This window comes from Etheostoma cragini, chromosome 16, assembly GCF_013103735.1.
Source record: "Etheostoma cragini isolate CJK2018 chromosome 16, CSU_Ecrag_1.0, whole genome shotgun sequence".
Classification (NCBI taxonomy): domain Eukaryota; kingdom Metazoa; phylum Chordata; class Actinopteri; order Perciformes; family Percidae; genus Etheostoma; species Etheostoma cragini.
In genome coordinates, this window is record NC_048422.1 from 2304525 (window position 1) to 2317861 (window position 13337).

At 40.5% G+C, this 13337-nt stretch overlaps 2 long non-coding RNA genes across 2 annotated transcripts in view; one reads left to right on the forward strand and one right to left on the reverse strand.

Moving 5' to 3' along the window:
- Positions 1-498: 498 nt before the first annotated feature.
- LOC117959035 lies at positions 499-8301 on the forward strand. The gene is made up of 3 exons (XR_004659862.1): positions 499-509; positions 2356-2360; positions 8218-8301. It is a non-coding gene; the product is annotated as an uncharacterized LOC117959035 (long non-coding RNA).
- The window catches only part of LOC117959033, a 12104-nt gene continuing 2141 nt past the window's right edge, over positions 3375-13337 (reverse strand). Inside the window, exons 2-3 of the long non-coding RNA XR_004659860.1 lie at positions 4796-4803; positions 3375-3385 (exon numbers count right to left, since the gene is read on the reverse strand). This is a non-coding gene — a long non-coding RNA (uncharacterized LOC117959033). The remainder of the gene's footprint in view (positions 3386-4795; positions 4804-13337) is intronic.

Consider the following 13337-nt stretch of genomic DNA (forward strand, 5'->3'; position numbering starts at 1 on the left):
GTATCAACAATGTTTGCAAAGTGCTTGAAACACGTACAAATAACACCCCAAATAATGTTAACAGCGTACATGTTCATGCACAAGTAACTTAAAATGGCAGCTACTCTCAGTACGACGCTACTCCTTGCTGCAACAGAGCGGGGGCTCGGCTCACACACACACGTTCTACACTTTGGAAACTTAACTCTAACTTACTCAAAATGTTACTAAAACACACCTTAAAACCCCCTTGACATGTTAGCAAGTCATTACATCGAGTTTCATATCACTAAAGTACCTGAAAAAGGGAAATATCACGAGAGTGGTATGGTTGTTTCCTCACGGAGAACTTTGAGGAAAAGACCGCGACTTCCCAGGGACTCAGGTGGACGCCAGAGCAATCGATCTCAGGCTCACCAATTAAGAGTATTTAGTAGATCACAGATCAGTACTTTTATCCTTAAACTAGGCCCCACAATACAAAGCCAGCACTACAATACAATTTACACATTACTCGTACAATTGAACCTGTCACACAAGCTCACTCCGGACATCTATGCAGGAGCAGAGTGACTCTTGACACTGCGGGGGACTTATGTGGCGGATGTGGAATCTACGGACGGGGGAAATCATAACCTCTTGGCAGATTAAATAAAAAGATTGAAAAACAAAACACTAGATTCCTACAAAAATACGACAATGACCCACGCAAACACCAGTTTCCAGTAGGTATTCCCAGGAAATCTGCAGACCAACAGCACAGGTATCAAGGTTTGTGTCCAAGCCTAAACCCATATTTCCATTAATGGTAAAGGATGATGAGGATTATCTCCCACCCAATCAGTTGTCTGCAACTTTTTGGTATCGTATCAGCTCGCTTTGAACCTAGTATTAAAAAAGTACCTGTTGGCAGGTACCAGGAACTTTTTTTCGTAAAGGAAAACGACAACAAGTAGAGTCGAGGCGAGCAGATAGAAGTATTACTTTTTGTTTTATTTGTATTTAGAGTCTCATTGACAATAAAATCTAACACAACTGCAATGCTTTTTCCCAGCAGGTGTTAGGTGTTATAACACTAACCCAGCATGCAATAATATGGAGCCTGAAAATAAAGCAGCTAAATGGAATTTAACCATCATTAATGTTGTTATCCACACCATGACAAGTGATCAGTCAGTCAGTTACTTGGTTCCACTTTGATCCAGACTGAAACATCTCTGCACCAAGATGGATAACCATGCAATTTGGTATAGGTTTCCATGGTGCCCCAGAGCACGAATCTTATTTACTCTGAGAAATATCTCAACATCTGTTAGATGGATGGGCACAACATTTTAGAGAAACATGTTATACCATAAATTGTTCCCTATACATTGAGTGGTGAAAAGTAAAACTCCATCACTATTGCATCAGTCACTGTTCAAGGCATTATCATAACCTGGTTCCCATGATTTTGTGGGAAAACATATGCACTACAATGATGTTAACATATGCTATCCTACATAATTACAGCTATCTGACAGTTACCAGATTAGCGGCCATACAGTTGAGTTAAGCCGACCAAAAGGTGGCTGTGAGCACAGTACCGGTCCCTTAGGTAGTATTCCCGGGACACAAACGCCCCGGGTGGAAGTTTTGTGTGTTCCCATTACCTTCTTCCAGGGCTTGAACTCAGCTCTCTTGGGTGAAGCCCTGTGTTGGGCCAGACTGACAAATCAGAGAACGCGTCGAATAGATTTTGAGTTTAAAATGCCAACACAAAGAAAGTCCAAGGCAATAGATATCTGGCCTAAATGAGCAAAATCCAGCAGAATTTCCGTTGAAAGTGGACTACGTGGATATAGACTACTAGTCTGCAAACTCATGCTCAAAAATCACAAGATGGCGTTCCCCGTAGCTGGAATATTTTTCCTTCACTTTTGTGTAGTGACATGAAGTGGAAGAGCAGAAAATACAGTTTTCATGGGTGTATTCATTGAAAAAAAATGTGTTGTATTATCATAATAATACACCAATAAGAAGCCACATTATGTAACTATGTGTACAGGATTGAAAATGATCTAGTCTCTATGGTTAAAGTGTTGATAGTAAACTGGTTATTAGTCAGATGTGACCGATGTTTCAGTAAAACACAGGCCATTGAAAGCACCATAAAAATGACTTAACAAAACAAAATGTCTGTCATTGAAAAGCATTTTTAACTTTTTGAAGGGCAGCAGCGTCTTACGAATTGAAACCTTTGAAATATTGCTATTAATAATCCTGAAAATAAAGAGATAATAAATCAGCTTAGTAAAGAGCTGAAATGATAATCTGAAATGGAAACAGGCAGAAATGTAAAAAAAACAAACAGCAACTCTGCAGTTTACCTAGCAGCCACTGTCTGAAGCAAACACATTTATTTTTCAGCTGCATTATTTAAAAATGCAAATAGATGCAATTACACTCGTCTTGTTTATCAGCAGTTATTACCGGAATTTTGGCGTTGCCGCACTGAAGAGGAGCCATATTTCAAAGTGTTCGCCGTTGGCTGCTCGCTAACGCAGATAACGAGTTTCCCCCCTCGCAGATGTAATTACAAAACTATTTTCTGGAAAACAACTCTAGTCCCACTAACACTCTCACACACACACACAAACATTCATGAATGTACATGTAGAAACACGCACAGACTTATTTCCTTGCAGCAGTTCTAAAAATAGCCCGGTCCTTAAAGATAGACATCAGTTGACGGATTCATAGTGAGGCCGTTATCCCTGTGTGTGTGTTTTCAGTGTCTGAATTAATCATGTTATTAAGGCTCATCACTTTCATGGATTTAAAATCTGTTACAAGAAGACACTTATTACCATAGAAGTTCCCTCTCTGACCTCTCTTACCTAATAGAAAATGAAAAAAGGCAAGAAAATTCAAATATTCCACTGATTGCAACTTAAGTCCCTAAAAATCATTAGAAAATACGAAAGACTAAAATTAAATTTTGTAATGCAAATGTTTTTATTTTCAGTATTCAAACACATTTTTTGAATTAATTATACATTTGAAGACGCGTCATTTTTTTTTGTTGATACACTGGTATCGGTACTCGTATCGGCCGATACCCACAGCACAAGAATCAGAATGGGTATCGGGAGGTAAAAAATGGTATCGGAACATTTCTACCCTCGACCTCTGTGTTGAGGCATAAACCTCCAAGTATACGTCTTCCTGCTCTACCAACTGACAAACACACTCATTTCGACTAAAAAAAATGTTAGAAAATAATATAAAAGCGAAAAGAATGAATCACTCTTATGTATGACCTCCTGGTGATAAACTACAAGTATCCAACTTCATAAGAAGCCCCTGAACACAGCTTTAGCTCTGTTTCACACTAACCCACAGTTCCTTCTGACCAGTGGTGGTTCTACATTGAATTACACCCATGTCCCCCCTCCCCTTTCCCCTCCTCACACACCTTCTGTGCACGTACCTTCTCAGGAAGCAGGGGCTCCGATTCGCCAATTCCCCACACAGTAAATTTGTTAGATAATACAGTAGAAAACTGCTAATAAGATTTTTTTTTTTGTCATGTGTCATGATAAAATTCCGCCCCGTGGCAAAATCCGCTACTGATTCTGAACGACATAATTAAAAAAGCCTTTTTAGAATGAGTTGGATGACGTCATACAGAGAATATGGATTGTTTTTATCCTTCCCTAACCCTCATGTTGTCCTCGGGTCAAATTTCTATATTTGAGCTGTGACAAAAGAAGTTGAAAAAAGTGACAGATGTTGGAAAAAAAAGCTATAAAAACGCAGGGAAAAAATCAACAAAAACATTCTTTGAACATTGAAAACATTGAAAAAAGCGGCAAAAAAAATTGTTAAAATATTTTACAAAAACGACAAACTATTGGAATAAACTTGACAAAAACGTTGAAAAAAAGTGTCGAAAAGAACAACAAAATGTTGAAATTTCAACCCAGAAAAATCCCAAAGTTGCAGTTTGACCGGAAGACAACCACAAGGGTTAAAATACTGTGCGGTGAGACAAGATAAGCAGTAGAAAAGGAGGACATGTGATTGGTTACAGTTGGTGAAAGGACAGTACAACAGGAAATAGGGTCCTGACCAAAACTTGAGGAGGAGGGTCTGGCTGGTCCACAGCATTCTGGGATGGGAGAAATACATGGTCTGGTTTAGTTGACGTTTCTTTAAACCAATCCCAATCATCGTGGGCGGGGCCAAGCTCTGGGAAGAGCTGCTCCAAAATAGCATCGGGAGGGAAGATGTTTTGGTGGAAAAGTATTTTTTAGTTGTCAACAGAAAACTCAGATTGAACATATAGTCTAGCTAGCTGTCTGGATTTACCCTGCAGAGATCTGAGGACCAGGTAACCATAGTCCTCAGATTGGACATATAGTCTAGCTAGCTGTCTGGATTTACCCTGCAGAGATCCGAGGACCAGGTAACCATAGTCCTCAGATTGGACATATAGTCTAGCTAGCTGTCTGGATTTACCCTGCAGAGATCTGAGGACCAGGTAACCATATTCCTCAGATTGGACAGATAGTCTAGCTAGCTGTCTGGATTTACCCTGCAGAGATCTACATGTCGGTTTTTGCGTGTGTAAATACTACATGAAACACTTTCACACCATGATGGTTCATGTAGTGCATTTCAGGCCATTGCGCTGTATTGCTGGATTCACGAGATTCTCTCCCTGATATTGTGATGCTAATAAACTATATTTTCTGCACAGCAGTCTCTAGTTCTCATTTATACTGGGTCGTTGCGTTCAATATCTCTTGGTTATTTTCTGGTCTGACCTCACCATCACACCTGCTTCATTGGGTTTAATGGCCGCACTTAATGACAGTCACGGCTCCGAGGTCTGACCAGCTAGAACTGAAAACTCCCCTTTAAAGGGGAGCTGGGCCCTTTAAGGCTTCCGGCGTGTTATCTTCTATTGTTGCTCTATTTTTAATAGTCCTCTTTATTGTGTCTTCAATTACGGTCACGGTTTTCTTTTCAGATTCTGTAAACCAGTTTGCATTGCCACTGTGGTTTTAAATGCTTGTTAATGTTGTTTCTTGTTTTTATTTCTGTATTTTATTTCAAGTTAGGCCCAAGACATGCAGTATGACAAGCTTCGCTCAGAGCCTTTCCTGTGTATTACGTCTATTCTTAGACTATCCATTCAAAAACTTCAGCAGCGAGAGCTCCTTCTTCCAGGAATTGACAGACATGACACGTCATTTTTGTGTATTTCCTCTGCGTTTATTCATGTTAAATTTGCTTTTAATTTGATACATTGAATTTCTCTCCTATGTGCCTTAAAATTGTTGATGTCGATGTAAAGTGTGAAGTGGAATTCATATGTTCATCATCCGCCATCTGTGCACACGTCAATCTGTCAGACGAACACAAAACACACCCAACAGGCCCATTCGAAGCTAGCATGTGTCTTCTCTCATACACATCTGCACACACACCTGCATACATGTGCATATGCACATGCTAGGATGTCACAGATATACATTATGCACAGATCTGAACACATATGAAAGCACAGATGCCCGGTAAAACATATTTACACATTGACACACACACACACACACACACACACAGAGAAGGCGTTGCAGTGCAGATGTGTGTGTTGAATGCACAGGATGCGACGCCACACATGAGTGGGTGTCACGGCGTTTGGATGACAGATGTAGTACTCTGGTCTAGGCTCAGTTCCAGACACACACACACAAACACACACACACACACACACACACACACATAGCTAAAGCCACTCTTCATTTATCAATAATTGGTTTTTAATTCCATTTGGCAGCCAGCAACGCGAACGGCAGAACAACGACAATAATTAGCCCATCAGAGAGCAAGAAAAAGGAGAAGAAGAGAGGGGAAGCAAAGTTTCAGGGACCGTCTCAAAAGTGACGGAAAGTCACCTAACCATTGATCGAGGAAAAGATTATATTTTTTACAGGAAGATTATTTTTGTTGCTTTCTTTAGACCGTTCATAGTATAAGAAATAAGAGGACAGCAAAATAAAACGGGGGACAGTTACATGATGTACAGCAGTGATTCCCAACCAGGGGTATTTTTACTGATGTAGTTCTGAAGTCTTTACACTGGCTTCCTGTGTCTCAAAGAATTGATTTCAAAGTACTTTTGCTAGTTTATAAATCACCTAATGGTTTAGGACCAAAATACACTTCTGATCTTCTACTACACTATGACTCTCCCCCCCAGACCTCTCAGGTCATCTGGGACAGGTCTACTTTCTGTCCCCAGAGTCAGAACTAAACAGGGGGAAGCAGCGTTCAGTTTCTATGCTCCTTACATCTGGAACAAACTCCCAGAAACCTGCAGATCCGCTGCTACTCTTAGTTTTTTTAAATCAAGGCTGAAGACCTTTCTTTTTGATGTTGCCTTTCTTTAAATGACTGTTCTTTAATGTTTAATTTCTTATGCTGCTCTGTAACTTTTATTCTTGGGTTTTATGTGTCTTAATGTTTTTATTTTAACTGTCTATTAATGTGTTTTATCGTTTTTTAATGCTTAGGACACTTGTGTTTTATGGTTAGGGTCAGGGTTTTATACAGAGAAAGACAGAAAGACAGACTCGAAGGGTAGCACTTTCAAGAAAAAGTGAGAATAGGAAGTGTTGAAAATAGACATGAAAGGCAGCACTAAATTGGCCTAATTGGTGTGAAGAAGAGTCCAAGGAGACAAAAGGTAACGGCTCTAAAAATAAAGTCTTGAAGGGTAGAGACACTGAGGGTGATCACGAAAGGCAGCACTAACATTGACTTATTAGTGTGAAGGTAGTCTCAAGTGGGTTAGGGTTAGGGTTTCATCGGTCTTAATGTTTTTATTTTTAACTGTTTGTTTGGGAGAGTTCTAGCCTGACCAGGCTCCTCTCTTTGCACTGTCTCTCCTAGTTATGCTGTAATGGTTTTAGACAGCTGGGGACTTCCTTCGACACACTGAGTTCCTCTCTCCTCCATCTTTCTATATTTCCATTTATGTGCATCCATGTCCCAGAAATTATTAACCTAGCTCTGGGGAGTCATTCCCCGGAGTCCTTATGTTCTTTTTCCCCCAGCATGTTTCCTTGGATCAGGGAGGCTCCAAAATCATGGTTGCAGCTTTTGCCATGGTCCCGCTACACGTTCCGTTCTGCGGTGCCCTGCTACATCCTGCCACGATCTGCGGTGCCCTGCTACGTCCTGCTATGCCTTGTAATGCCGCACAGTGCCCTGCTATCCCACGAACTACTACAAAGAGCTACTACAACCTACAATTTTTTGTGACTGTTATTGCCACTCTTCATTCTAACCCCCAACCGGTCGTCAGACACCGCCTACCAAGAGCCTGGGTCTGTCCGGGGTTTCTTTCCAAAGGGGAGTTTTTCCTCGCCACTGTCGCACTGTTGCTTGCTCTGGAAACTACTAGAACTGTTGGGTCCTTGTAAATTCTGGAGTGCGGTCTAGACCTCCTCTATCTGTAAAGTGTCTTGAGATAACTCTTGTTATGAATTGATAGTATAAATACAACTGAATTGAATTGAATTATTTTGGGGAAATAAAAAGAACATTCATATAGAAAAATTGATCAATTTAACCCGTGGGCCCCCTTAACCCTCATGTTGTCCTTGGGTCAAAGTGACCCGTTTTCCTAACAGTTGCCGTTACCAGCCAAGGAAATGTAAAAGTTGCTTTGCCCGACCTTCCTCCACCATGCGCTGCGGTGTAGGGTCTGGATAGTCCCACACAACATTCCGGGACAGGAGAAAAACCTGATCTGGTTTATTCGCATTTTCTTAAACCAATTACAATTGCAGCAACGTGACGCAGAACCATTAGGCTCGTCCGACTTGATCCTGACTCGCTCTGGCGTCGTGCACATTTGGGCAACAATAACCTCACGAGATCAAGGCGGACGCAGTTCTGAGAAGCATGCAGCGCAGTTGCTTTTCACCAACTGCTAGACCCAGGCAGACTCAGAGCATGCTGGGAAACGCCGGCCTCTCAGCTGATCTAGCAGCTGATTGGTTCAGAATCGACTCAACAGGATTTCTATATAAATGTATTTGAATTGGAAGGATTTTCATTGCCATTTGTCTGATTTAAAGGCTTATTCTGTATAGAACACATGTTGTGGCCGATAGTGACGCTTAGAAGCCTGAGAGACTAAATCTGTTCAGATCACAAATAGCATGTAGAGCATTTTGACAGCTGTCATAATTAATACAACTAGATAATGTGTATCAGCTGATATATGGGTCCGATAACATTTTATGAAATTGGAATCGCACCACATTTTTTCTGTTACTTCCTGTTCAACACGAAGGCTGCTGAAATCGACAGGAAACTCTCCAACTTGAGAGCGGATTTTTGTCCTCGGCTGCTGCCGCCCGCTCTCGTCCACTTATACCGAGGCGCAGTTCATCTCCAACAAGCCTAGTGGTTCCACAAAATAGTCTCGAGAAGGAACTTGTTTTGGTGGAACATTTTCACCCTGCAAAAGAAAACGCCTCACACAATATTAATTGACGTCAACGGTTCACTCAATACAGTAACTTGAGCTACAGTGGCTAGAACAAGTATGCACACCCAGGCTAAAGGTGATTAAAAAGAGGAATAAAAAAAACTCTTTTGGAAATTTATCTGGATCTCCCCCCAAACATCACATACCCTTTCACCAAACATAGAGAAAGGCATGGAGAACTTTCCATAAAATCATCTCTCAATGCAAATCAGACCAGCTATTAGGCTAACTGATATAACAACTTTGTCAAGGTAAATAGTGTCCTGATCAATGAAATAACTGGCATATAAGATAGGTGGGTGTAGCTTTATTTAAGGAAGAACATTTGTTTATTTATGAAAAATCATTCAAAAAGAAAATTGGTGTCCGTAAAAGTTTTTTTGTAAATTAAGGCATTAAGATCACTTTCCAAAACATGAGTATGTTTCAGTCGTGCAACAGAAAACTCTGATTGGACAGATAGACTAGCTAGCTTTCTGGATTTACCTTGCAGAGATCTGAGGACCAGGTAACCATAGTCCTCAGATTGGACAGATAGACTAGCTAGCTTTCTGGATTTACCTTGCAGAGATCTGAGGACCAGGTAACCATAGTCATCAGATTGGACAGATAGACTAGCTAGCTTTCTGGATTTACCCTGCAGAGATCTGAGGACCAGGTAACCATAGTCATCAGATTGGACAGATAGTCTAGCTAGCTTTCTGGATTTACCCTGCAGAGACCTAAGGACCAGGTAACCATAGTCATCAGATTGGACAGGTAGTCTAGCTAGCTGTCTGGGTTTACCCTGCAGAGATCTGAGGACCAGGTAACCATAGTCCTCAGATTGGACAGGTAGTCTAGCTAGCTGTCTGGGTTTACCCTGCAGATATCTGAGGACCAGGTAACCATAGTCCTCAAGAATCCACCAGAGGTTTGAACGCCAACGCCAGAGACAGAGGAAGGTAACAGATGTTCGATTTAAATGAGTGAAATCCAGCTACATTTCCATCAGCAATGGAACATTCCCGGAAGTGGAACATTGAGGACATAAGAGACAAATAACCCAAATGCTACAAATACTGTATGTTTCAAAATAATGCTTATATATTCCCATAAACTATGTTTGGCAGGACAACTTGAGTTTGGCCTGACTGACTCAGTGATGTGGTTGAGGAGATTTAAAATCTCTTGTTGAAGTTTCAAATATTCCCATCTCAAAATCCTATTTAATAACCTTACATGTTCCCCCTGGACCTGCGTTCAGCACATGGTTCTATTCTTGGATCCCAATCAAATTAGTGAATACTAATAAGAGACATACTACAACTACTTTCATCCAAACAAATCCAAGAACGTCCCCATCTTTCGGTCCCAATGATGAGCTCCTCATGACCCTGCAGTCGTTCATTACAACATCCCATAATCAGCGTAAAAGCTTTAATCCTCCAGAGAGATGATTCCAGATTGTTCCTCTTCTCTGGCCTGAGTTCATTACATCTCATTCATATTAACTCTAGAGATTTAATTCTAATTAATTTCATTAGTAAAAGTAGAGCTGCGGAACGTGGCTCGGACTGGCGTGACCTTTGACCCTTCGATTTGACGAACAGCAGATTGCAGACATGCGGGAAGTAACCTTATTCACACACACACACACACACACACACACACACACACACACACACACAAAGAGCAGACAAAATAAACAACAGTTTTAATTTTAGAAATTGTATAGCATTTTGTGATGTTGAAATCGATCAAACACACACATTTAGGTGTTTTGTCAACCTTTTGGCTGTTGAAACAGGTTGTTGTAGAGAACGTTGGTTAGACAGACATCAAATCTGTGCAAAATATAGAGATATACAGTAGATATAGAATAGAGATTTTTCTTAAAATGTCAACAATATGAAAATTAACAGAGTATGAAAAAGTTTGAAAATTTCATACAGACTGCAGTGCACAGAATCAAGTGTCTTTGTTTTTTGGAGCCATCACATTATCCATGGATTTTCTTTTTTTCAAAATATGTTTATCGCTCGAACCTCATAAATTATTACAGGCTGTATTGGGAAAGTTTGACATTTTTCTTACATTCCCACCCATTCCCACCTCCACCACCCATTAACCACATGTATCTTCCATTCGTCTAACCTACCCACCCATCTCGCTCCATTTTCACCGTGATGCACAGGAATGTACTGACAGGTGAAGAAGTACAGAAACAAGAAGATAAAAAATCATTGCATTAGAAAATGTTACCATTGGCTCAGGATAGGTGGTTCATACAAGTTTTATTATATCTTTATTATTTCTTCAGGGATCCTCTGATGGTATCTTTAGTTAGTAGTTTGATTTCTTTCTAAGTGTGAAAATGACAGTAGATCTTCTAACCAGGAATTTGTGCTAGGCGGCTTTGGGCTCTTCCACTGTAGCAGTATTTGACAAATGGGGACATAGGACGCAGGGGGATTTAAGGACTACAGTATAGCTTAGGGCAGGAGAAAAAAAGTGTGTATGGTCTGCTGGAGATTGAGAGCACCTGATGCAGAGTTCATCTGCATCAGAGAATCACATGATCTAGTGATCAGTACTGTTTCTTGCTTTATGTAGGCATACTTAATAAGCACTATGTATTTTCTTCTCTTTATGTACGCGTTTTGCTTTTGCAGAGTGTTTTCGGCCTGGGCTTTAACCTCTCGTTGAGATACAGGCTGCCCAACTTTCAGTTGTGTGTATGCTGACCTCACACCAAGTGGCTTTTTGTGTGATTCCACTGTCGCAGACAAATATCAAAATAAAATCATGAGAGTTGCTGGAGTTGGGGGTTTCCCATCTTTTGGTGTGTTGTAAATTTTTATTTGTATGAAATAGATTTATTATTAAAGTAAAAACCACAATGGGGCGCCTAGCTGCCGCGGGTTTGACTTTTGTTGCATGTCATTCGCCCTCTATGTTCCCTTTCATGTCTTCATCTGTCCTGAATAAATAAAGGACAAAAATCACCCAAAGAATTATCTTAAAATTTCTCTCACAGATGGCACTAACTCTACCTGTCTAAAAACGCCTTGCCCACCTTCCTTTCCATTTCAAATTCCCAATTAGTGATTTCACTGATTGCAAATGGGAGCCCAGTTTTTCATAAGTGCTGCCTGAGTAAGCACAGCCCGTCCAGTGGCTTAGTTGAGTTGACCAATCACAACAGTGGGCCAGCTGACCAATCAGAGCAGACTGGGGAGGGCCAAGAGCTCAGACAGAGTGTTTCAGGTGGAGGCACTTCATCAAAAGGGCAGGATGACAAATAGTATGTTTTTTGAACATCAAAGAATGAGAACTTTTTCCATGAGACCATACTGGCGATCTGATAAAATAAAATAGGTGTTTGATATTCTTTTTAAAAGTCTTTTAGTCTGTGATCTGTCTCAAGATCTGAGATGATGTCGGACTTTATTTATTGATTATTTAGTTATTTCAGAGTCTTCTAGTGTATGGTAGACATTAGACACTAAGCACTACTTATGGCTGAGGAAAAGTACCTCAACGTCATCTGTATGTTTTTTTGAATCATGTTCTGATTTAGTTCATATTTTGCTAAAAAGATGCTAGAATTCAACATCAATCAAGGCAGTAAAGTAGTGTTCCTTACAATACTTATTGTAAAGTATCAAGCTTTGATTGTAGGGTTAGTGCCTTAATATTCCAACAATTAACATGGCATTTTTAATTTTCTTTTACATTACAATTATTTTAGAAAGCTCTGCAAACCTAATTTCATCATGTTTTGCCATTTGTTAGATCAATACATATTTTTGTTTGGTTTACTTTGATGCAACTTCAGAACCAGAACCAGAACCAGTTTTATCGCCAAGTAAGTACGAGTATTTTTGCCTTGGCAGTTGGTGCATGCATAAAGAAACACACATATTGAGCATCAATATGAAATAAACAAATACATAAACAAATATACACAAAATGGTGGCTTGAAGGTTAGAGAAAAGGGCATGTCACTGCAAGGTTGCTCCAGGTCTGGCTGGTTTGGGCCGGCAGGATGAATCCGGTTGGGGAAACAATTTTACCCTTCCCTAATTACCACCGCTTAATTACCCATGAGCAAGGGCCTTAACCCCCAACGGCTGGTGGAGGTTATAGACAGTTGTAAAAAGAAGGTCCATGTACATAAAGAAATACCTCAATTCCAGTGACATCAGGCTGAGTTTGGACTGCGAAGACATTTCTGTTTGTTGTGTTTTTTTCCCCGACTCAGATTATAATTTTAGTCCTTATGTTGCTTAAACCTCACCTGGCCAGACAGATTTACGCATGGGAGGAGAGAGTGCGTGTGCATATGTGTGTGGCGGGGAGTCCTTTTATAGCCGCAAGGCCAGATGTTCACGGTGAACGCCCTCCTCCCTCCCCGCCTCATTTTTCTCTCTATCACTTCTCTTCCCTTATCTAAATCATCCATCCACTCTTCCTTCTTTCTAGGGTTTTTTGAGCTTCGAAGCTTTGGTGTCTTTCTAAAAGCGAATGGTCTGGGCACTTGAAGGCACCAGTTTTATTTCATGGTTTAGTTGAGTTGAGTTTAGTTGGGGATGGCCAAGAGCTCAGACAGAGTGTTTCATGTGGAGGCACTTCAGCAAAGGGCAGGATGAGAAACAATGTGTTTTTTGAACATCAAAGAATGAGAACTTTTTCCATGAGACCATACTGACGTTCTAACAAAATAAAAAAGGTGTTTGATATTCTTTTTGTACAGTGGGTACGGAAAGTATTCAGACCCCTTTAAATTTTTCACTCTTTGTTTCATTGCAGCCTTTTTCCAAAA